The sequence below is a fragment of the Hirsutella rhossiliensis genome (assembly GCF_020360975.1).
Source record: "Hirsutella rhossiliensis strain HR02 chromosome Unknown scaffold00004, whole genome shotgun sequence".
NCBI classification, from domain to species: Eukaryota; Fungi; Ascomycota; class Sordariomycetes; order Hypocreales; family Ophiocordycipitaceae; genus Hirsutella; species Hirsutella rhossiliensis.
This window is the reverse complement of record NW_025408670.1, coordinates 1-26,500: the sequence shown is the minus strand read 5'-3', so window position 1 is coordinate 26,500 and position 26,500 is coordinate 1.

The following is a 26,500-nucleotide window of genomic DNA, read 5'->3' as shown; positions in this document are numbered from 1 at the left end:
CCCTTAAAGGGGTAGGAAAGGCACCTCTCTTAAAGGATTACCTAGCTGCCTTTTTATCCCTACTTCGAGAAGTAAAGGAAGGTATAAGGCCTAATATAAAAGAAGACTAACCTTACCCTTATTTTAATTAAAGAGCTTTTACCTAATCCGTCCTTTTAAGCTAGGGAGTAAGAGAAACACCGATATTAATAGAAGGTAGGCTCCTTACTTTTTTTAGCTATTTCTACTAGACCGGATATCTCTTTTACGGTCTCTTAGCTAGCTAGGCATAACTAGAATCCTAGCCCTAGGCACTAAGAAGTAGTAGAACGAGCTATCCTTTATCTCTATTTAACGAGATTATATAGTCTACGCTTAGGAGGGTAGGGAAGGAAACTAGCTACCGAAATTTTCCTTTATTTAAGCGATTCGTCCTTTATAGATAATTCCTTAGATAGAAAGAGCTTATAGGGGTATATTATATCCTTTTTTAGAGGAACTATTGCTTAGAGAGCTTTAAAGTAAACTACCGTTATAACTTTAAGTATAGAGGCAGAGCTAATAGCTCTTTTAAAAGCGCTAAAAGAAGTGATTTTCCTTAGCCGGCTACTAATATCTCTACGACTATAAATTCCGACCCTATTATCTATAGAATACGATAATACGTAAACTATACGAATTCTAATAGAAAATGTAAAGCTATTAACCTAGCTATAGTATATCGATATCTACTAGTATTAGTTACGCTAAGAAGTCTAGAAGGGACTTATTTCCGTCCGTTAGGTTCTAATAGTATTAATAAAAGCGGACGGTCTTATAAAGCCCCTACTAAAGTAGAAACTAACTGTCTTTTTATAGTAAATTAGGCTAGAAGACGTCTATAAGAAGCTATCCTTAGAGGCCCGCCTTAAGAGTCTATAAGAGGAGCTAATAGCCCGTACGAGAAGGTAACGTCTATAGCTAAAGAAAAGGAAGAGGTCTTCCCTTTAAAGGGCCCCTTATTTAATTAGGTTTCTCCCTTCTAAGAAGGCCCCCTTTCTTATAGGACTGTCCCCTCTTTAGGCCCCTATTCCTTAAGTAGGTCTAAAAGAGCCTAGGGACCTAAAAGGGCCCCTACTTTCCTTAAGTAAAGAGATAAGTATAGAGCTAAGAACCTCCTTTATACGCTTACTAGCCCGAAGCCGTATTAGCTATGCCCTTACTATAGGGGCAGGCTATAGCTAAGGGGGTATATCGCGAAGCGTAGCTTAATTTCGTAGTTCTCGGAGATATCCCTTAGTAAGAGGGACTAGGGAAGCTAAAAAATAGGTTTTAAGGAAGGAGCTAAAAGGAGGTATAGAGAGGAGGGTAGGGGTAAGAGGGGAAGCAAAAGTAGCGATAGCTTCCTATAGAGGTAGCGAGAGATAAGATAGATATACTAGTAATAGCTAGAAAAGAAGGGAAAAACCGGTAAAAAGCTCGGTAGTTAAAAGGATATTAGTAGCTTCTTTAAGTAGGATCTTCTTTATTAATTAAGATACTAAACGGGTATAAAGAAGGGCGTTAGATAAAGGAAAGAAGGATAATTAAAGTAATATAATAATTACTCCCCTACTATAATTATTACCCCTATAAGATTTAAATATCTCTGCCTTACCTATCTAACCCCTTGCTTTTAATTTTACCTTTATATATTTTATATATACTTCTTATATATCTCCTTATAAGAATAATAAGTTTTTAAAGACTATAAACTTTATATATAAAGTAAAGCTAAATAATATAAATAATATAAAGAATTATAACCGCTATTAATACTAGAGAAACTATAGGATTTAATAGGTTTTAACTATATTATAAAGCTACTACTATTAAAAGAACTTATAATTAATATAAAGTATAATAATATATTCGTTATTACTAATAGATTAATAAAGTATAGATACTTTTTACTATATAAAGAAGTAAGTAGTATAAGAGAGCTAGTATATATATTCCTATAAATAATTATTAGTAATTATAAACTACTAAACGAGATTATCTTTAATAAAGGAAGTATATTTATAGCTAAGTTCTAGTAAGCTCTTATAGTATAATTAAGGACGAAATATAAGCTTAGTATAGCTTATTACCTATAAATAAATAGATAAATAAAACGACTTAACTAAACCCTTAAATAATATTTATAATATTATATTAGCTACGAATAAAACAATTAAATTAAATAGCTACTAATAGTATAACTAGCTTTTAATAGCTTAGTTATAGAAATAACTAAGCTCTTACTAGTATACGCTAATTATAAATATAACCTAGAAGTATTTAAGGTTACTTAATAAGGACTATAAGTAGAACGAGTAATACTATAAGTAGATTAGCTATAAGAATTATCTAAAGAAATATAATAAGAACTTTAATTTATTAAAGAATAAATATCTACTTACTATAATTAAAAAGGATTACTAGGACTAATCTTTAAAGAAAGAGATCTAAAAGCTAAGATAACCTTATAAGAAGACTATTAATTATAACTCTTACTTATTAGTAAATTTAATAGTAAAAATATAACTAAATTCCTTAAGAAGTTTAAATAAGAGATATATATTAACTATATCTATAATAAGAATAAAATAGACTAGCTTAAAGTCTATATCTCCTTTATATAAGCCCTTACTATTAAAATTCTTATAAATAGACTTACTTAAAAAGAAGTAAAAAAGAGACTCCTTTAATACTACTATATATATAATATTAAATAACTAGAAACTACTAACGACCGCTTAGACTATTATAATAATAAAAAGCCTAAGACTATTATAAAAGTTATAAAATAGCTTAGTTTTTACTTATACTTATAGTATAAGGTATAACTTAATAGCTAAGAAGAATCTATAGTTTAGTTATACTTTATCTATTATATAATACTAAAGGAACTTATTATTAACGTTATAAAAAGAAATAGGAAGATATATAAAGTTATCTTAAAACTCTTATATAAAAGCCTTATTTATATAATTAATAACTACTAAATACCTCGCTAAGACGTTAAGTAACGAGATATAGTATCTAAAGTCTATAATTAAAAGCTTAAGAACTTAAAGAAAGATTAGCTCTTTAAGGAAATTAATAAAGTAATACGATAAGCTAAATTTAATAAGGGTAAAGAAAAACTTCTTAAAACGTTAAAGAAAATAAATAAGAAACCTAGATAGCCTATAAAGGAGATCTTAGACCTAATAAAAGGCTTTAAAGATATAAAGATTAACCTTACTTCCTAGTAAGAGTAGATATTTAACTAGCTTAATAGGGAATAAAGATATATTAATATCGTAAAGTATAGCTTAATTTCGTAGTTCTTATAGATATCTTATAGTAAGAGGGACCTAGGAAGCTAAAACCTAGGATTAAAAGAAGGAGCTAAAAGGAGGTATAAGAAGGAGGGTAGGGGTATAAAGGGAAGTAAATATAGCGATAGCTTTTAATAAAGGTAGTAAGAGATAAGACGGATATACTAGTAACGGCTAGAAAGGAGGGGAAAACCTAGTAAAAAGCTTAGTAGTTAAGAGGATATTAATAGCTTCTTTAAGTATAATCTTATTTATTAATTAAGATACTAGATAGGTATAAAAAAGGGCGTTAAATAAAGGAAAGAAGAATAATTAAGGAAATATAATAATTGCTCCCTTACTATAATTACTACCCTTATAAGAATTAAATATCTCTGCCCTACCTATCTAACCTCTTACTTTTAATTTTACCTTTATATATTTTTATATACTTTTTATATCTCTCTTTATACGATTTATAAGCCTAGGAGGAATAGTATTCCTATGCCTTTTAGCTACTATAAAAGGCACCTTCTTTATATCCTTTATAGCTTCCTTTTACCCCTCTTACTAAAAAGGCTGATTTTTAACTAACCTTTCTACCCTCTTTTATAATAATATTAAAAAACGATTCGACTACCCCTATAGTATATAGGACGATTCTTATAAAGCCCTAAGATTAAGATAAGTAAGTAAAGGCGTTACGGGCTCGTATAGATAGGACTATCTATAATTTAGTCTTCTTTAATAAGTAGGACCCTCTTAAGCCCCCTTTTTATCTTAGGGCAACGGAATTTATAGAGAGAGCTTCCCTCTTTTCTAAGCTAACCTCTATATAGTAGAGAGTCTTTTCTATTACCTTAGGTAACTATAAGAGTTATCGTAAGGAATACCTTTACGAGATAAAGCTACTAACTACTATATATATAGCGATAATAGAATCCGTTAGTACTATAAAGCTAATCTCTCTTTAAGAGGAAGAGATACCTAGGTAGTAGCTCTTAAAGCTCGAGACCTTAATAGCTCCCTTAAGGGGCTATATAACTAACCGTATTAAGAAGACCTATATAGTATACCTAGGAGCCTTTTTTACTAGGAACCTACTAGCTTCTTTATAGCTAGCTAAGTAGGAAGAAATCCTTAAGGAAGCTAACTAATACTTCTTATTAAAAGCTCTTTCTAGCTAATAGCTATAGGATATATCTATACTAATAAAGCTTATTAGTAACGGTTACTTAACTATCTTTTAAGAAGCTAGCTAGGAACTAAATAAAGAAGCTATTAAAGTATAATAATAAGTAGTCTTATTCCTTTATAGCTAGTACTCGACCTAGATAGCTCGACCTACTACCCTTATAGCTACTATAGCCCCTTATACTACGGCCCCTACTACTGCTGCTACTGCCCCTCCGGCTCCTCCCCCCTCGAGAGCCTTAACCCTGTCTTTAATAGCTGCCCTAGTCCTAGCCCCGGCTCCGCCTTTTGCTCCGGGCCCGGCCCCGGTCCCGTTAGTCCGTCCGGCCCGACTAGTCGATTAATAGACCTTTTAGTCCGTTAGTTAAAAAATTAAGGAACTAGTTAAAATCGAACCTTTACGTAAAAATTAGTAATAAGGGGTAAAAAGGGGGGGTTTTTAAGCAGACCTTCTAGATTAAGACGAGGATTCCTCGAAGAAATAAAAGACTAAAAAACGAAATAGCTACCTAGCCTATAAATCCCTAGGCTATCGGTTATTATAATACTAATATATCTTCGAGGAAAACTAACCTAAAGGATTTAACCTTTTAAAGAGGCTATAAGAAATAATATAATAGTATCTTAAGGAGGACCCCTCTTTATAAAAGAAGATAGATAAGATTTAGGTTACTAAGAAATAGTAACTAATAATACTACTGCCCTTATTTAAGCTATAAATTTAAGGAAAAACTATTAGTATAGTAAATCCGGCCTTTATCTTCCTTATAAATTAATAAGGCTAAGACTAACTATTAGAGCCTTTTAATTATCCCTTATAGAAATTAGCTATCCTTAACTCTAGTACTTCCCTTAATATCTATAATACCCTCTTACGATTCTAGTCTTTTAAGAAAGTATAGAGGGAATACCTTATTACCGGGGAATTAACTATATAAATAAAAGGATATAGTAGGGTGAATTTTACGATAAAATTAGCTAACGGGGCTATATAAATTCTATAGCGAAAAAGGGTAGCTTTTTACCCTTAACTTTTAACGGGCTTAATTTCCTTTTACCTTCTTTAAGAGGAAGGAATCTTCTAAGATATAATATTTAAGCCTATAAGGATAGTCTAAAAGAACTAAACGATTAGGCTTATTAAGGAGAAATTCGGTTAATTTATTCTTAAATTCCGACCTATCCTTAGGAAGGAATCTCTTAAGAAGTTAGCTTTCCTTACTAAGAGGAATAGGTCTATTATAAAAGACCCTCTTTTAGTAGCTTAAGGAGACGGTCTTCTTTAATATATATAACTTAGTTACTTAGACCCCTTAGCTTTATATAAGCTAAGCTAATAATAAGGCGTATAAATAAAGGGCCTAAAAACCGTTAAATATAAATACTATAGCTAAGGAAAGACTAAGAGACGAATTTCTAAACGAACCCCTTTATAGCTAGACTAGCTATATAAGGAAATTTAGGTCGACTAAACTAATATCTCTAAGGACTAAGAAAGCTTTATTAAGGTAATGTTTTTTATAGACGCTTTTTTAGGGATAGTTTTCCCTTTTTTCTTATAGACCTACCTAAGTAAGTATAATTAGTTTACCCTTTAAGACTTCGTTAACTAAATAAAATCCTACTTTAGCTATAAGTTAAAGAAGATACGGTCTAATAAAGAGCTATTTATAAAGGATATCTTAAATTAGCTTTAAAAAAGAGGTATTTTACCCTTCTTATTAGCACTAAATACCTAGGCCTAGAATAAAAGGGTAGAAAGATTAAGGGGTGCTATAATAAAAAGGGCCTATATAATAAGACTTACTATAAGGCTTCCTTATAACCTTTAAAGGGAAGTCGTTAAGACCGCCTATTACCTTTAAAATCGGACCCTAAGGGACCCTAGGGGCCTAAGGGACTATAGGGACCTAGAGACCCTTTTTAAGACCTAAGAAATAAACTAAAAATTTCCCTTTAAGCTCTTTATAAAGAAGAGGGCCTCGCTAGCTTACCTTCGTACTTATAGCTATAGGGTATACGCTATAACTACTAATATATAGCTAAAAAGAAAGAAGAAAAGAAAGCTTTATCCTAAAGCCTTTATTAGTTACCTTATTAGCTATAATTCTATAAATATCTTCTAGATCTAGATTCCTTTTCTATAAAAGGTTATTTTAACTAAGGATATAATTTTCGATAAATCTAGCTTCTTTAATATAAAGAGGGATTAATAGCCCCTCTTACTCTTATACTATTAGCTAATTTAGAAGATATAAATCCCCCTTTCTTAATAGTCTTAAGAATAGGTCCTAGATAAGGAAATAGGAGAAGAAACTAACGTTAAAGTAGTTAAGGATAACGCTAACTTTAAAGAAGAGGAAGCTACTATATTAAATAATCTAGATAAAGAGGGAGACTATAAGAAAGCGGTAGAGCTAAAATATACCTACCTCCCTATGCCTCCTCCTATATAAGAAGAAGATCTAAAAGTAGCCTTTTTAGTTAGTCTTCCTATCTCGACCTTTAAGGGGGTAAGAAAGGTAGCTCTCTTAAAGGATTATCCGGCTACCTTTTTATCCCTACTTCGAGAAGTAAAGGAAGGTATAAGGCCCGATATAGTTACTAAAAAAGACTAACCTCTCTCTTATTTCGATTATTTTTCCGACTTCTATCTAACGCTTATAAAAAACGGTTCCTATAGAGTATATATAATAGGCCGGCTTTTTAAGCCTCTATTAGTAAGGAAGGTATATAAAAGAAGCCTCCTAGACCTACTAGTAAACTAAAAGCAGCTAGAAAGATACCCCTTTAAAGACTAGTTTTTCTAGGCCTAGAAAGACTACCTAGCCTTATATAAAGAGATAGGGTCTTTTAAAGAGGTCCTTAAGAAAAAGGTAAGAGGAAAATAGGTCCTTAGCTATAAGTAGGTCTTTATCTATAAGACTAATAAAAACGGCTTCCTTTAAAAGTATAAAGCCTAGCTAGTTATCTATAAGAATTAATAGGAAAAAGGGGATCTACTTACTAAGGCAACTACCTTAATAAGGATATCTTTTTAGACCCTTATAGTAATAGTAGTAGAATTCGACCTTAAACTTAATTAAATAAATACTATTAACGCTTTTATTAACTACCTACTTAAGGATAAAGAAGTTATTTATATATGCCTTCTACTAAGCTTTTAATAGCTAGGAGAGGTTCTATAGCTTAGGAAAGCTTTATATAAACTATAAAGATTACCCCTTCTTTAGTAATAGTATTTAATAGGTTCTTTTAAAGCCCTAGGCTTTAAGAAAGTCCCTTAAGAACCGTATATAATATAAAAGGGTAAAATCACGGTCTTCTTTTATATCGATAATATTATCTAGGCCTACCTAAAAGAGGAAGAAGTAAATACTAAGGAGGCTATAAAAGGCCTATAATAAAAGTATAAGATAACTAAGCTAGGGGAGCTAAAGTAGTTCTTAGGGATATAAATCCTTTAAAATAGGTCCTAATAGACTATCTAGCTTACCTAGGACGCTTATATCGATAAGGTCGCTTATAAATTCCTCCTTAATTCCCTTAATAAGAAGCTTCCCTTTATACTTATATTAAATAAAGAGCTTTTACTTAATCCGTCCTTTTAAGCTAGGGAGTAAAAGAAATACTAATATTAATAGAAGGTAAGCTCCTTACTTTTTCTAGCTATTTTTACTAGACCGGATATCTCTTTTATAGTCTCCCGGCTAGCTAGGTATAACTAGAATCCTAGCCCTAGGTACTAAGAAGTAGTAAACTAAGCTATCCTTTATCTCTATTTAATAAGAGTATATAGTCTATACCTAAGAGGGTAGGGAAGGAAACCAGCTACCGAAATCTTCCTTTATTTAAGCGATTCGTTCTTTATAGATAATTCCTTAGATAGAAAGAGCTTATAAGGGTATATTATATTACTTTTTAAAGGAACTATTACTTAGGGAGCTTTAAAATAAGCTACTATTATAACTTTAAGTATAGAGGTAAAGCTACTAGCTCTTTTAAAAGCGTTAAAAGAAGCGATTTTCCTTAGCTAGCTACTTATATCTTTATAACTATAAATTCTAACCCTATTATCTATAGAATACTATAATATATAGACTATATAGATTCTTATAGAGTAAAATAATAATTTATTAACCTAGCTATAGTATATTAATATCTATTAGTATTAGTTATACTAAGAGGTCTAAAGGGGACTTATTTTTATTTATTAAGTCTAATAGTAACGATAAAAGCTAATAGTCTTACTAAGCCCTTACTAAAGTAGAAGCTAGCTATCTTTTTATAGTAAACTAAGCTAGAAGACGTTTAAGAGAAGCTATCCTTAAAAGCCTACTTTAAGAGTTTATAAGAAGAGCTAATAGTATATATAAGAAAGGAGACGTCTATAGCTAAAGAGAGGAACTAGGGCTTATCTTAAAGGAGGGCCCCTAGCTTAATTAAGACTTATTCTTCTTAAAAAAGGAAGACCCCCTTTCTTATAGGACTTAATTTCCTCCTTAGGCCCCTTTTCCTAAAGTAGGTCTAAAAGAGCCTAGGGCTAAAACACTAGATTTCTTAAGTAAGGGATAAGTATAGACTAAGACCTCCTTTATACGCTTACCGGCCTAATTATTTAGCTTTACCCGTTCTATAAGGGCAGGCTATAGCTAAGGGGGTATATCGCGAAGCGTAGCTTAATTTAATAGTTCTTAGAGATATTCTATAGTAAGAGGGAACTAGGAAGCTAAAAACCTAGATTAAAAGAATAAGCTAAAAGGAGGTATAGAAAGGAGGGTAAGGGTATAAGGGGAAATAAAAGTAGCGATAGCTTCTTATAAAGGTAGCGAGAAATAAGATAGATATACTAGTAACGGCTAGAAAAGAGGGGGAAAACTAGTAAAAAGCTCGGTAGTTAAGAGGATATTAATAGCTTCTTTAAGTAGGATCTTCTTTATTAATTAAGATACTAAATAGGTATAAAGAGGGGCGTTAAATAAAAGAAAGAAGAATAATTAAGGAAATATAATAATTACTCCCTTACTATAATTACTACCCTTATAAGAATTAAATATCTCTGCCCTACCTATCTAACCCCTTACTTTTAATTTTACCTTTATATATTTTTTTATACTTCTTATATCTCTCTTTATAAGAATTAATAGTAAAAGCTACTCTTTAAGTTATAGATAAAAAGGTAGCGTAAATACTATTAGACTTTACTACCTATCTAATTAATATATATAGTTTTAAGTTAATACTTTTAACTAGCTTAAGAGATACTTCTTTTATAGTAAAAAAGGATATAACCTTAATAAGTATAAGGTATACTCTTAGGACTATAAGATCGGATTTATAATATATAAAGTAGTAAATAGGACTCTTTACCTTAAAAGAAAAAATAATAAAAGTATAATTCCCTTAGTACTTACTAATAAGTTCTCTTAAATAAGTATATATATTTAAAGGCTTATTATATATTAAGTAGATATATAGCTAGACTCCTTTATATTACCGCTTATAAAATATATTAAAGCTATAGTTATACTATCTTACTTAAATTAAGCTATTAGTAAAGGAGAATCCGGTTTTTTAGACTAGTTTTAAAGATATAAAAGCTTATATAAGTTAAAGCTAAGGAATTTAAAAGTAAGCGATATAAGAAAAGAAGTAAAAAGGATATTAGTTATTTTAATTATAAATAATATATAATAAAGCGATATATATAATTAGATAATCTATATAACTATAATAAGGATTAATACTTATAAGGGAAAAAGATAAAGAGTTAAAGAAGATATAAAGGAAATCGAGATAACGAGAATAATAAAAACTAGCTTAAAGAATATTCCCCTTACTATAGATATAGAGTAGATCTAAATAAGAAGTTCGATAGACTTATAAATAAATTTATTAGAGAAATTATATATAAAATAATCTTAATCCCTTTAAATTACTTAATTAATACTTTTCCTTAATTAAGTAAGAGACTTAGTATAAGATATATAGATATAGCCTAAGATATAAAAAACACTAAATTTTAGACCTTAAAGAAGGTATTAAGTAATATAAGACCTTATAAAGCTATAATAATAGTTATAAAAGTAGCTAAAGATAATATAAAAAGTAGTTTACTCCTCCTTAAATATTTATAAGGAAAACTTATAGTAGCTTTAATATAAGTTAAAGAATAAGATATAGAATACTAAGTTAAACTAATTAAGCTTACTTACCTTACTTATAAAGAATCGGATTATAAGTACTTTAAAGTCTAATAAGTATTAAAGGAAGTTAGGTTTATAACTAATATAATTAGTATAACGTAACTAGCTTAAGGACTATTTAATTAGTAAACTTTAAAGGTAATAAGACTAAGGAAAGAAAAATTTATTATATAAAAAGTAGTACTCTTAATAAGATACTAAGAGATAACTTTTAAAGGACCTTATAGCGATTCCTATAATATATATAAATATAGTCCTTATACCCTTCCGCTCGCTTAAGTATATATAAGACCTACCTTATATTTAAGTATAGCTTAGTAGCTAGAAAGCTAAAGTTCTAAGCGCCTTAATCGATACTAGGTTTAAAAGAAACCTTATTATTAAAAGATATATAAACGTATATAGGCTTAAAATCCTATTAATAAGAGTATTAATAATAGTATATATTAGGTCCCTTATAGATATAGTTAAGGAGGTAGAAACTAATCTCTATCTAAGTATAGCCTAAATACTAATCCGTTTTTATATTACGCTAAATAAAGTCTTAGTCCCTTTTATCTTAGGTATATTATTTATTAAAGCCGCGCGTATATTATTTAATTATTCTTTAAAGAACGGCGATATATAAGTTAAATATTAAATTAGTACTATCTAGGTAGTTACTTTAGTAGTAGGAGCTATTAAATAGGAGCTTTTAGATAAGGTTAATATAGTAAAATCCTTTTAGACTATAACCTTAATAGTTAATAAAGATATATATAAAAGACTAAAGCTTAAGGAGACTATATAAGAAATAGCTACCTAGCTCTTAAGAAATCTTTTTTAGGCTTTAGTAATAAAAGTTAAAAAAGATATCCTAGAAGCTATATAATAATTACGGAGAAACCTTATTTTAAATACCTTAACGGCCGAGATTCTCTTATTAAAAGGTAAGATCCTTATTTATAAAAGGGGCGCTAACTAAGTCCTTAACTTATCTTACGCTAGTATAAACGAGCCCTTAATAGTATTAATATAATAGTAATTAATTATAGATAAAGGAGATAAAGTAATTTTAGCTATTAAATCTAAAATAGTAAAAGAGATTATTAAATTTATAGTTATAAAGGCTATAAAAGAATTTAAGAAAATATTATTAAAGGTAGAAAGAAGTTTAGAAATATTTAAAAAGGTTAAAGTTAAGATAGGAAGGAAACGACCTATTTAATTATATAATCTAAGAGTTAATACTCTCTTTAAAAGAAAAGTAAATAAGATTAACCTTATTAATAATACTTTATTAAATAGCTTAACGCTAAAAGGGGACCTTAACTAAAAGAAGACTAAATAAAATACTATTAAAGATAATATATAGCTTAAACCCTACCTAGAATACTTAATAGGAAAGTTCTTAAGTATATAAAAAGGAAAGTAGCTAATATAAAAAAGACTTAAAGTAATTTATAAATAATTTAAGGGCTTTCTTATAAAGGTAGAAATCTAGATCTTTAATAGTATTCTATTTAATAAGGAAGTAGTAGGACTTTATAAAAAGAGGTAAAGTCGACTTAGCTATAGCCCCTTTATAAGTTATTAGGATAATAGAATATAAGGCGTAGTAAGTAGCCTTAATTTTAATCTTAAAAGTAATAAAGTAGAAAGTTATTAATATCCTTAAAATTAAACTAGAAATTATCGCGTACTCTATATACGTTAATTAACGCTGTCGCTTATATTTAATAGGCGGCTATATCTTTTTCGTAATAGTTATAAGCCCGGGCGGAGGGGTTACCCCTCTAGGAACTTCCTAGTAACTACGCACGCACTTCTTCTAGCTAGCCTAGCGCGTACTACCCGAAAGGCCCGTAGTTCGAGTCCCGCTAGCGTAATTAAGCGCGGTTTTAGTATAGGGCCTGCTTATATAAAAATTCCCGCTATAGTCTAGGATATCTAGGTATCCTAGGACGAATTAACCCGATATCCCTAAGGGGGTATATTGCGTACTCTATATTCGTTAATTAACGCTATCGCTTATATTTAATAGGCGGCTATATCTTTTTTATAATAGAAATAGGAGTTCTTAAAGAAAGGCATAAGCTTTATAAGAACCCCTTTTTCCTTATAGTAAAGAAATATAAAGGGCTATACTTAATTAATTCCGCTATATATATAAATACTATTATAATAAGAGATATAAACCTACCGCTAAATATAAATATATTTAGTAACTACTTCTTAATATATAAGATCCTTTCCTTCTTAGACCTTATTTTAAGCTATAATTAGATCCCTTTTAATATTAAAAGCTATAACTTAACGATATTTATAATACTTATTAGCCTCTTAAGTATATATATACTCCCTTAAGGGACTATAAACTTAGTCGGCTAATTTATAAGGATAATATAAAGAATCCTATAAGACCTTATATTAAATATTTATAAGAATTTCCTTAATAATATAGGTATTAAAGGGCCTAATATAATATATAATAATAAGAAAGTAGCGCTAAAAGTAAGGAGATTTATCTTTAAATACCTTATTAACCTTAATAAAGTCTTAGTTAACGTTAAACTCTTTAGTTATACGATTATAAGGGCTAAATCGAAATTCTATTAGTAAGTAACTAAAGTTATTAGTTATATTTATAAAATAAATAAAAGGTGCCTTATTAAAGCTAAAGTTATTAAGATTTAGTAATAAAGAAGATACCTTAATATAATATATATTAAGCTTTCCTTAGTATTAAAGGATACTATTAAATCTAAATTAAATAGTTTACTATCTTAGTAAAACCCCTTATAGACTTATTAAAAAAAGAAGTTTACTAAGAGTAAGGAGATAAATAAGTAAAAGTAATAGCTACCCTTAAGAAAGCTATTATTAATCTAGTCTTTTTAGTATCCTTTAATACTAGCCTAAGAAGAGGAGATATTATTCTAATATATAATACTAGTTTACTTAGCTAAGGAGTAGTCTTAATATAAATCGTTAATAGGAAGAGGCGCCTTATAAGGCTCGAAAGTAAAATATAGTTACTAGTAGAAACTAAATATAATATAATAAAAAGGGAGTATAGGGCTATATTAAGTATACTTAAGAGACTAAGAATATACTTATATAGCGTAAATTTTATCTTAGAGACTAATATATAAGTCTTAGTCGATTAACTAAAAGGAACCCTTAAAGACGTCCTTAGAGCTATAGTAACTTAATAGATAAGCTATATTTTCCTCTTTAACTTTACTATATAATATATTAAAGGTAAGAAGAATAGTATAGCTAATAAACTTATAAGAAAGCTTAAAGGACCTTCTAATATATTAAATAGGGAAATAGAAAGCAATATTAAAGAGTTTATAGACTTTTACTTAAACTTAGTATAAGGGACTAAGCTATAAAAGGACTATTTAAAGAAATTAAGGATAATTATAAACTTCCTTTAAATATTAAAATAGCAAGAGGGCCTTTTTAAATAAGACTATAAAAAGCTATACTTAAAGAGTTTAAATTTCTATATTAAAAATTAAAAGCTTTAGCGATTCCTTAAAAAGAAAGAAAAAGGACTTATATTAATTATAGACGACCTAAAAGAATAGAAAAGGATTATTATAAAGTACTATATATTAATAGGATATAAAGGGCGATAAGTTATATATATATTTATAAAGAATAAGTATTAGTAAGCTAGCCTTTAAAATAATATTTATAGTATAATCTCTTCTTATAAAGAATACTAATACTTTATAATTAAGAGACCCTAAGAAGTTATAACCGCGACTATACTTAGCTACCTTATAAGTAAAATTTACTTTAATAGCTAGTATATACTATTTAATTATAAGTATTTATACCTTATAAAAGTATAAAATAACCTTCTTAGATATATAGAAGTAACCCTAGTTAAGGAAATTACTATAGGAGCTATAACTAAATTTATACTCTTTATTATTTATAGGTATAGCGTAATACTATACGCTATAATTAATTAAGGGCCTAAAATAAAGAAAGACTTTAAGTATATCTTAAAAGATATAAGTATTAAAGTTATCTAAGCTTTAGTATATAATTTAAAGGCGAATATAGTAGTAAAATAAAGGTACTAAAGGTTAATAATAGTACTTATAAAAATAGTAAAGAAAAAAGGTAAGTAGATTAAATACCTTAACTAATAATCCTTATAAACTAAATAATAGTTAAAGAGTCTTATAAAATATTAGCTTTCTACCTACTATATAGATAGGAACCGGTACTACCTCTTAAAGTAAAATACCTAACTTAGCGACTAATTAACTAAGATTATTATAGAGTAAGTAAAGGTATAAGCTTAGGTATAGTCTATTAAAAGAAGGTTAATAATCTATAAAAGGGAAAAGAAAGAAAAGTATAGGCCTAGCCTATATAAGCGTAGAGGCCGCTTATATATAGACTTACCCTAAACCTTAGTCTAGGCCTATATAAGGCAAAAGCCCTTATATTATACCCTTACCTAGCTTTTAAAGAGGCGCGCCTTTAAATAATACTTAATACCGCGCTTAAAGGGATAGAACCCTTACGCGGACTATATATACTTAGTCGCGGAAAAAACATTAGTAAATAATATATAATACCCTCTTAAGCGAGCTTCTTAAATAAACTATATTATTAGTAAGGGCCGCGTCCTAGGAGTCGGGCTTTAGTACTTATAGCTAGGAAGTAAAGGTATATAGAACGGCGTATAGCTATTATAAAAAAGATATAGCCGCCTATTAGATATAAGCGATAGCGTTAATTAACGTATATAGTATACGCGATATACCCCCTTAGGGATATCGGGTTAATTCGTCCCGGGATACCTAGATATCCTAGACTATAGCGGGAATTTTTATATAGGCAGGCCCTATACTAAAACCGCGCTTAATTACGCTAGCGGGACTTAAACTACGGGCCTTCGGGTAATACGCGCTAGGCTAGCTAGAAGTACGTGCGTAGTTACCGGGAAGTTCCCGGAGGGGTAACCCCTCCGCCCGGGCTTATAACTATTATAAAAAAGATATAGCCGCCTATTAGATATAAGCGACAGCGTTAATTAACGTATATAGTATACGCGATAATAGCTAGCTTTAGTAAGCTTATAGTATCCCGCCCCCCTTATATTAGCGTATAGTAGTAGCTCTTAGTACTATAATATAAGGGACGGTACTTTAGTATATAAGGCTCCGCTCCCTTATATATAGGGTTATATAAGCACTCCCTTTCGCTATAGTTATATTATATTAGAGGCCTTCTTATATCTTAGCCGCTTTTTCGGTTACTATAGGTATACGTCCTATCTATATAGTAGCTACTACTATACGCGAGGGAACGCTAATAAAGCCTATAAAGGCATTACTAAGATTACTTATCGCTAGAGTCGCTATCGTTATACTTAACCTCCTTTCTATCCTAGTATATATACCCTTTTACTACTTAAAGTACGTTTACCCGTGCCTCTTAGCGTAGGTACTTTAAAAATTAATAGGATTTACTACTATAGCTTATATAGCGACCCTCCTATTACTACCTCTTTTTATCCTTAGTCCTTAAAGCGAAGATTAAGATATCTATAGTATTACTAGTATTATCCTCTTCTTATACTATAGAAGAAAATAAAAAAAGAAACTTATTATTACTAAGCTTATAAAAAAGGTAGACGAGATTAGTATATATATCTAATAGTATAGACCTTTCGCTTAAATAGGTACGCTAATTTATATTTAAGCTTATAATAAGGTAATTATACTTTACTACGTTAGGCTAGCTATATACGTTTACTTAATAAAGTACTTCTTTAAACTATATAAGGTAGGCTAAAATAGCTTTACTCTGCTTTTAATAGAGCGTTATAAGCTCTTAGCTTACTAACTTAGCTACGTTAGGTTCGCCGTAATTAGTATATAGCTTTATAAAGAGGTTAGCTAGTCCGTTTATATTAATACGCGTAAACGGTAAGAGATACCTTTATAGGTATTAAGATAGGCTCGCGTAAAGATAGTCGAATTAAGCGTAAATATCCCTTATTATAGCGCTATTAATATAGAGCTTTACTTTTATATAAAGTAGCTATAGCTTAAGCTCTATAAAGGAGCCGTTAAACTTACTAAGGTATAGTAGTACCGCTCTTAGTCGTATAGAGCCCTATTATTATAAGAGGCTCTTAATTACCTAGGCGAACTAAGTATTACGTTCGCTTTAATTTTATAACTATAAGAGTATAGATATTTTACGTATATATATACTAGCGCGGGCGGTTTAACTAGACTAGGTAAGTAAACGTCGGCTTTAAAGGTAGCTAAAAATAGCTATTTTATATATAGGGATATAAAGAGGGTAAAATAAAAGGTAGATTATACTATTATAAAGTAAGTAAAGGTATAAGCTTAGGTATAGTCTATTAAAAGAAGGTTAATAATTTATAAGCGAGAAAAGGAAGAGAAGTATAAGCCTAGCCTATATAAGTATAGAGGCCGCTTATATATAGACTTAGCTTAGACCTTAGTCTAGGCCTATATAGGGAAAAAGCCCTTATAAAGATAAAGTAAAGATAAGAAAAGAATTATTTAAAGTATATATATAAGTTTTAAAAAGGAAAGAAAAAGATATAAAAGAAGCTAAGAAAAAAGTAATAAGATATCGGAATTAATTAATAAAGAAAATAGATAAAGCTAATAAGTATATAATAAAGAAAGAGGGCTTATAACCTAAAGACCTTATCTTACTATTTAATATAAAACAATTAAATAATCTAAGAAAGTAAGCTAAATATTAAATAAGATAGAATAGTCCCTTTTAAGTAATATTACGCTTAGAGTAGTCTAGGGTATATAAGATTAAGACTTTAAATAAAATTATACTTAATAAGTATAACGACTAGTATTATTTTTAAGGGATAAACCTATTAAGGGGTTTATATTAATAGATATAATAGGGCGTGGTCTAAGTAATAATAAGTATATTACGTTAGTAATAAGTTAGAGGTTATAGACTAAACTATAACTAAGTAATTAAGTAATTAGAATTAAAGATAAGATTATAATAAAGATCGTAATAATTATATTAAAAGCTAGAGAGCTATTTATTTAAAGGAGTAAAAGTAAGTAGCTATATATACCTATAAAGACTATCCTTAGATTATAGGCCTAGCTATAATCCTTAACGTTAGATTATATAAAGCGTAGTAATCTTATTAATCTTAAATTACTTAGATCTCTACGATCCCTTTAATCCTATATCTATTAAATAGTTATACTAACTATTTATCTATTAGACCTTATTACGTACTTAATATAGTTAACTATTAGCGGCTTAGTAGCTATAGTCGTAATAATAAGATAATCTTAAGAGAGTATTTAAAGAAGTTTAAAAAGAATAAAGTATTATAAAGTAAGTAAAAGTATATATATAAGTACTATCTATAAAATAATATTAATAAGCTATATAGAGCTTTTTTATATATAGCTAGCCTATATATATATATAGGATCTAACCCTTTATATATAACTATATAGCTTAGGCTATTGCCTAAGCCTATAACTTATAATAGTTAAAGACTCTTATATAATACCTTCCTTTTAGCGCGGCGTAGCGCTACCTTATTAACGGCTTCTATATAATTAAGCCTTAAGCTCCTTATACTACTAGCTTTACTTTACCCTTTTTCGTTAATTATACTAGCCTTACTAGCCTTATTATCCCTATACTTATTAACTTAGGTAGCTAGTACCTAGCTTTATACTTATTAGCTAGTAGGCTATATAAATAAGGGCGCGGCTTATTATATACGCCCTTAAGCGGCCGGCGGCCGGCCTAGACCTATATAAGCCTTAGGTTACCTATTCCCTTAGCCTTAAGTAGCCTCCTTTACTAAGGGGTATATAAAAGGGCATCCCTTTTTCTTCCTTTCCTTTCTTTTCCTTCTTCTTTAACTATAGTAATAGTAGTAATAAGTAAGTTTTACTTTACTTAAGGCGTTAGTTTATTCTTAGCTATATAAGCTACCTTATTAATAAGTGCTTATAAGAATAACTATAATAATAATAATAGTAATAGTAGTAATAATAACTTTAACTAATAAGCCCTTTATTTTATAAAGTAAAAGGCCGCGATCTACTATACTAACTTCTATAGTAAATATATCTACCTCTCCCTCTCCCTTTTTATCTTTCTTAGAGCATATAGAGTTATTTATTAATACTATACTAAGCGCGGCTAACGATAACTCCGCCGCTACTACTACTCCTACCCGCGCCCCTACGACCGCGCCTACCGCCGCCGCCTTTACCTTTACTACGCTAGCCGCCCTTATATCGCCCTTTTAGGTAATAACGCTATCCCCGCTACTACCTATAATATATAGCCCCTCTACCCCCGCCTCCGCCTCTACTACCCTTATAAGTCTACTACCTAGCGAGCGTAGTAGCTATTTTCCGCTAACTTCTTAAAGTATAAGCGCTAAGTATAGACTAGAGCCGCCCGCGCGGCCCCTTATATATAGTATATATTATAGGAGCTCCCTTACGCTAACTAAGTTAGGCGCTACTATAGTAATAGTTATTATTAATATATATATACTAGCTATGCCTATAAGGCGGCGCCTTTTATCTTACTTACTATAGCGTTAGCTTAAAAGGCTAGCGCGTATAGGTAGGTATAGGGGGCTACTAAGAAGCGCCTTACCGCTACCGCCGCCGCTTACTATAATCTCCGCGCCCTCGAGCGCTAGAGCTTAGTCCCTAAGTAAGTTCCTTTCTTTTAGCTCTTTTACTTCCGCTATTAACTCCCTTAGTACTAGGGATACTACCTTTATTACCTTATTAGCGGTCTCCTTAGCCGTGCCTACCGCTACCCCTACCGCTACTATTAGCCGCCTCCCTTTTACCTTTACCGCCCTTAGAGCCGCCGCTACTACCGACTAGCTCGCGGGCTTAAAGGGCCGCTTAAGCGCCTTAGAGAACGCCGCCGCCGCTAATAAAGTAAAAGAGGGCGATAAAGATAAGGATAAGGATAACGATAACGATAAAGGTAAGGATAAAGAGTAGGTTTAAGTAGTTTAAAGGCTTTACCTTAAAATAAACTTTATTTTTATCTTTACTTATATTATTACGCTTATATTATTATAACTACTTACTTTACTTTATTTACTTTATAGCCTTAGCTTAAGCTACTAGTATTAGTTTATTAGTTTATTATTTTTATTTATTAGCCTAAATAAGGCCTTAAACTTATTAAGGGCTATAGCTTTTATAAACTTATATATAGGTTCTTACGTAAGGTTAAGATACCTATACTACTTAATAAGAACCTCTTAGCGTTTCCCTTTACTAAACCTCTTTTAGTACGCGGCTTATATTTCTTTAACCTTAAACTTATCCTTTTCTTTTACCTTAATTATAAGCGGTTAAGCGTTTACTACTTCTTATCTAAGTAATAGGTTAAAGGAGGCTTAGTAAAAGAGGTCTATATTAATCTTATTATAGACCCTTATTAAAAGACTATCGAGCTCTATAACTTATAGGCTAATAACTCTTTATACTATAAACTTTATATATAGCTAGTTAAGCTTCTTCTTTAGCTATACTAACCTATAGTTATAGAGGTCTAGCTATACCTTATCTCTTACTATAAACCTATTTATTAGAGCCTTAGTCTTATTAGTATACTGCTCTTAATCTTATACCGCGGCGGCTATTATAGATTAATAATAATCTATAGTCTCTTATAGCTTTTATATAAATATAAAGGCGCGGCTTTTTAATAATAAATTACTATACTACTTTACTACTATATTTATAGTAAAAGGAACTAGTAAGGGTAGTTCGAAGCTATACGTTATAAAGAAAAGGGCTATTTTAATAAAGGTATATAGTTTACTATTTAACGCGAGTTAAGCTATAAGGAGCTACCGGTCTTAGTCTACTTAGTTATAGGCTATAATAGCTTATAGGTAAGCCTATACCTTATAATTAACCCTCTTAGGCCCTTTATTAGTCTATAAGTAATATACTATACTAAGTAGCTATATAATCTAAACTAGCTAGTATAAGTACTATTAAAAGTAGCTATTTTAATTTAATCCCTTATCGCTTATAATAAAGGCTAGCTAGCTATATAAGTAAGCTTAGTATTATAAGAAGCGCTCTATATAAGACTTTATATCTATAAATAGTATTAGCTTTAATATTATAGACTTACTAAGTTAGTCTTTAATTACCTATATATAGTAGTTACCACCCTCTGTAAGTAGGAGGTCCGTTATAAAGTCTATCTATATATATATATAAAACTAGTTAGGTACTAAAAGCTATTTAAGTAGCCCCTTAAGCTATACTCTTTAGATCTTAGTATAGCTATAAATATTATAGTTATAAAGAAAGTAATAAATATAGTACTATAAGAAGGGCTAGTAAAAGTCCCTTATAAGGCCTACTATTATACCTTACTAGCCTAGATAACCTATAATACTAAAGTTATATATAAGTTAGACTAGCTTCCCTTAAGGCTTATTTTACTTATTTAGCTTTAGTAGTCTATCTTTCTCCTTAGCTTCTATAGTATATAGTATACCTAGTACTTATTATCTCCTTTATTAATATAGGTGCCCTTATAGGTCTATATAATAGTCGGCTACCTATACCTTTAGCTTTAGCTTTAGATCTAAGTATTATATACTAGACTTAACGGCGCGGCGTATACTCTTATAAGTATAGTTAAGAGACAATATCCTATCCTATAAGTATTAAAGAGCTTTATCTTAGAATACCCTTACTACGCGCGCTTTAAGGCCGGTCTATCCTTTTTCCTTAAACTAAGGCAAGGGTATAAGGAAGCGCCTATTTATTAGCCCCGCGCCTTCCTTATTAAGGAAGCTCTTATATAAGTCTATAGCGCTTTTTATAGGATAAGCTATAGGTCTCGCGCTTTAATATCCGCTCTTATTAACTAGTCTTAATCTTACTAAGAAAGCGCGTTTAGTACTATAAAGTCCTACCTTAGCTAGTACTTAATCGCGAAGTTAAAGTATAAGAGGTACTCCGCTTAATAGACCTATTACTTTAAAAGGCATTAATAGGTTATAAAGTACTTAAGGTTCTTATAATTTATAAGAACTTTAAAGCTCTTATAGCTTTAAAGCTTTACTTACTATTACTTAAGGTAGCTAATAATCGCTAGTATCTTTTTATTATAAATAGTATAATTTTACTTTACTAAGGTTAGCTTATAAGAATAAAACGCTATTAGTTACTTTTACTTATCTACCTCTTAAGAAAGCGTCCCTTTAAGTACCTAGCCGCTATAGTCTACTTTAACTAATATAGACGAGTTAAAGTCTTACTAAAGTAGTATTAAGGCTTATAAGAATAAGTCCTTAAGCGTATAGAACGCTCCTTCTTATATAGGCCCTTAACGAAAAGCGGTCTTTTTTTTAGTAATCTTATTTAAGGGTATTATAATATAAGAGAAGCCCTTAATAAATATCCTATAATAGTTTATAAACTTAAGGAAGCTTTATATACCTATTTATATAGTTAGGGCTGCTTAGTCTTAGAAAGCTTATATTTTTATAGGATCTACCTATATACCTACGCTTATATAGATAATAAAGCTTAAGTACTTAACCCTTTTAACCTTAAATTTATACTTATTTAAGTTAAGGTAAAGCCTATAAAGTTAAAGGCGCTTTAAGACCCTTTATAATTTCTATATATAGTCCTTATAAAAGCTACTTATATAAATAAGGATATTATTTATATATATATAAGCGAACTTATTAAGAAAGTCTTAAAGTATATTATTAATATAATACTAAAAGGTAGTAGGCGCTTATAAGAAGCTAAAAGGCGTTATAAGCTACTTAAATAAGCTATAGTATATATAGAACGCTATCTTTTACTTATTACCCTTTAAGATCTATACGTTATAAAATACTTATTTTATATCTAGCTTTATAAACTACTTTACCTTTAAAAGGTTATAGAGTATATCTAAGATTAAGGGTAAAGGGTAGCGGTCTAGCCTTATAATTACGTTTAAGGCCCTATAGTTATAATAAAACTATATCCTACCCCTTAGTTTATATATAAATAGGACTAGTGCTCTTACTTTAGAGCTACTTACTTAAATAAAACCCTTATTTAAAAGGTCCCTTAGCGTCTTCTTTAGTATTAGTAGCTCCGCGTATAATATACTATATAGTAGTCTAAATAATATAGGTAGTTCCTACCCCTTCTTATTAGTATAAAGTACGATCTTATAGTCTACCCCTAGCTTATATAGGTTAAGCTTATTTACTTCCTAAGACTTAAATAGTAGTAGAAGGTTATAGAAGCGCTTTAGTATCTACTACTATAGCTTAGCAGCTAACTTTAGCTTTTTTATTTAGAGGGCTTTATCGATATTTACTAAGCTAACTATATAGACTATTATATTAGCCGCTACTTAGCCTTCCTCCCGCTCTACCTATTATATAATTCTTATAAAGATAAAGGTAAGGACTTCTTAGGCTAAGTATAAAGCTTATATACTTAGTCTTATACTTATAAAACCGTTATTATAGTAGACTTATTATTATATAGGCCTAAACTATAGCTTCTTTTAGTATAGAACTAAGTATAACTCTATATATAATAACTAAGGTTTCCTAAAGATTAAGGGAAACTTTAGTTAAGGGATTATATAGGCTATAATAAGCTTATAGTAACTATCGACCTTTATAGCTAGCTATATAATACTACTAATTACTATACCTTTTATCGCGCTTAAGGCACCTTTTACTTACCTTAAGGCGATCTTTTCTACTAATACTTATATCTCTTATATAAGCGCCTCGTTAACTATAGTATAGTATTAATAGCCCTTATCTATAAAAGCAGCGATAGGTAAGGAGTTATTAGTTATAACTTATATTAAAGTAAGCTCCTTTTTTATATAGGCGGATAATTCCTTTTTCTCTTTTATTAGTATTAGTAATTAAGGCTTTAAAGCCTATCTTTACTTTAAAGCTACTTTTTTTCCTTTACGCTTAAGGGCGTAGAGTCCTCTTTATTATCTAAGGTAAGGAGCAGTTCTATCTTTACTACTTAAACTACTATAAGCCGCTTAGCTAAAAGGAAATAGCACTTTAATATAAAGTATATAAACGCGCTATAATATAAGTAGTAGCTATTAGCTTTCTTTTTCTTAATTTCCTTACTTATTACTTACTTTACTTACTACTTAAAGTATAAGATAGTATAAGGGATATTTAAAGATAGCTTCTTACTACGTTTAGCTTAGTCTATATAAGTAGCTAATATTAAAGTATCTTTATTGGTATCGATAGTTAGCTATTCCTCTTATAAAGGGGCAGTAATCTTATTACTACTATATAGCGTATAATTATATAGCTATTAAAAATATAGCGTTTACTTATAGCCCTATACTACTTTTATTAACTAGCTTATATACTTACTATAGTTAGTAGGTATAATTATAAGGATAAGTAGCTCTTATAAGGCTAGTATAATTAAGTTTTATAACTATATAAGCTTTATACTATTTTCTTATACTATAGTTCCTACTACTTATAAGAGCGTCTCTTTAAAGTTAAAGAGTAATTCGCTAAAGGTCTACCTATCCCTTTACCTAAGGGTCTATAGCTTATCTTATACTTTCTCCTACTCCTATATATTACTAAATATATATATAAGGTATTAAAAGAAGTCCTATAGGTCGCGTTTACCCTTAAGGCCGCCCTTATCTTAGAATCTAAAGATCTACTATATCTAGGGCTCTAGTAGTATATAAAGGAGCAAATACTACGCTATATTATAATAGCTATTTAGGCCTTATTTCTTATCTATTATAAACTTTATCTATAGCTAGCTAAGAAAGAAGTAAAAGGACTTAAGCTTACTATCCTAAGTCGGCTAAGGAATTAGCTTTTACGTTAGTAGTACCGCTACTATAACTAGCGTTATAGAGGTTATAGGTATTAACGCTAGTCTTATAGATAGCTCCCTTAATATAGCGAGAACCTTATTTTTCTTACTAGCTATCGCGCTTTTAATTACTTCTAGGATAGCTATAATACTTCCTATTTACTTAAGGGGTAGCGGGGTTCTCCCTTAAAAAGGTAGTACCCTTTTTAAGGAGATATCTATTAAATCTATTAGTTAATAGCTTATACTATTATAGAGTAGGTAAAGGTATATATATAGGTACCGTTTATAAAATAATATTAATAAGCTATATAAAGCTTTTCTATATATAGCTAGCCTATATATATATATATAGGATCCGGCCCTTTATATATAACTATATAGCTTAGGCTATAGCCTAAGCCTATAACTTATAATAGTTAAAGACTCTTATATAAGAAAGGTTAATAATACTTTATTAAAGATAATTAATTACTTTAAGATAAGATTACTTTTAATAAAAGGAGGAAGGAAGAAATAATAAATAAAGTAAATAATTTAATACTCTTACTAAGTAAAGAAGCCTTAGATTAAATAGTACTATAGTCGTAATAACTCCTTAATAAACCTTAAAAGGATTAAAGCTAGGAAAAGGAAGAAGAGTAACTATAAATACTTAAGAAAGACCTAAGGTATACGATTAAGGTTTAGCTACTATAGCTTAGTAAAGTAAAAAAGGATCTTTATATAGCCTTAAAAACGCTAATTTAATAAGAAAAAAAGAAGGTAAAAAGGAGCTAGAGAGGAAAAGGTAGTAAAGATAAAAATCTATAACTATTATAAAAAGCACGCTAAAACCTAACTAGTAACTAAGGCACCGTCTAACTATCTAATTAAAGGATAACTATAATAGCTAAGATATTTACGAGCGCCCTATTTACTATCTTATCTTTTTAAATTTTCTACTTAAAGTTCCTTAAATAAATAGGGATAATATTTCCTACCCTTCCTTAATAATAACCTACCCCTTATTACCTTAAAGAAGATAAATAAAGATATAATTAAATAATAAAGTAAGAAAATAAATATTCTTACTACCTACCTCCTTTAAAAATAGGATTTTTTACTTTATAGTTAAAGATATCTATTCTTTATTATAAAGAGGGAGACCTACTATGGTAAAAATAAACGCGCTTATAAGATATATTTTAATATACTTTTAACTTATTAAATTAAACGTATATAACCTTAAGAGAAAAACTTTTACTATTAAAGATAGCGACTAAATAAGGCTACCTACTCTTAGTAAACTTACTATAGACTACTATAAAGCGAACGTAAAGACTATTTAATTATTACTTAAGAAAGAGCTAATTAAACCTATATAATCTCTTTCTAAGTAAAATAAGTATAAGGTTAATTTTCTTCTTTTCCTTTAAATCCTTAGTAAAACTAAAGGGATTAAGGATATTATAAAAAAGATAAAGGGCGGTCTTATTACTAATATACTTATTATAAAATTTATTAGTCTTAAGGTTAATATAGAAATTATAACTATATATATAGTTAGCGAGTTTATTAAGGTTATAAGTAGCCCTATAGTTCTCGCGAAGAGAGATATAAGAAGTATATATAAAATATATAAAGGTAAAATTAAAAGTAAGGGGACGGATAGGTAGGGCTAAGCTATTTAAATCTTATAGGGGTAGTAATTAAGGTAAGGGAGTAATTATTATATTACCTTAATTATCCTTCTTTCCTTTATCTAACGCCCTTCTTTATACCCGTCTAGTATCTTAATTAATAAAGAAGATCCTACTTAAAGAAGCTACTAATATCCTTTTAACTACCGAGCTTTTTACTAGTTTTTCCCCTCCTTTCTAGCCGTTACTAGTATATCCGTCTTATCTCTTACTACCTTTAT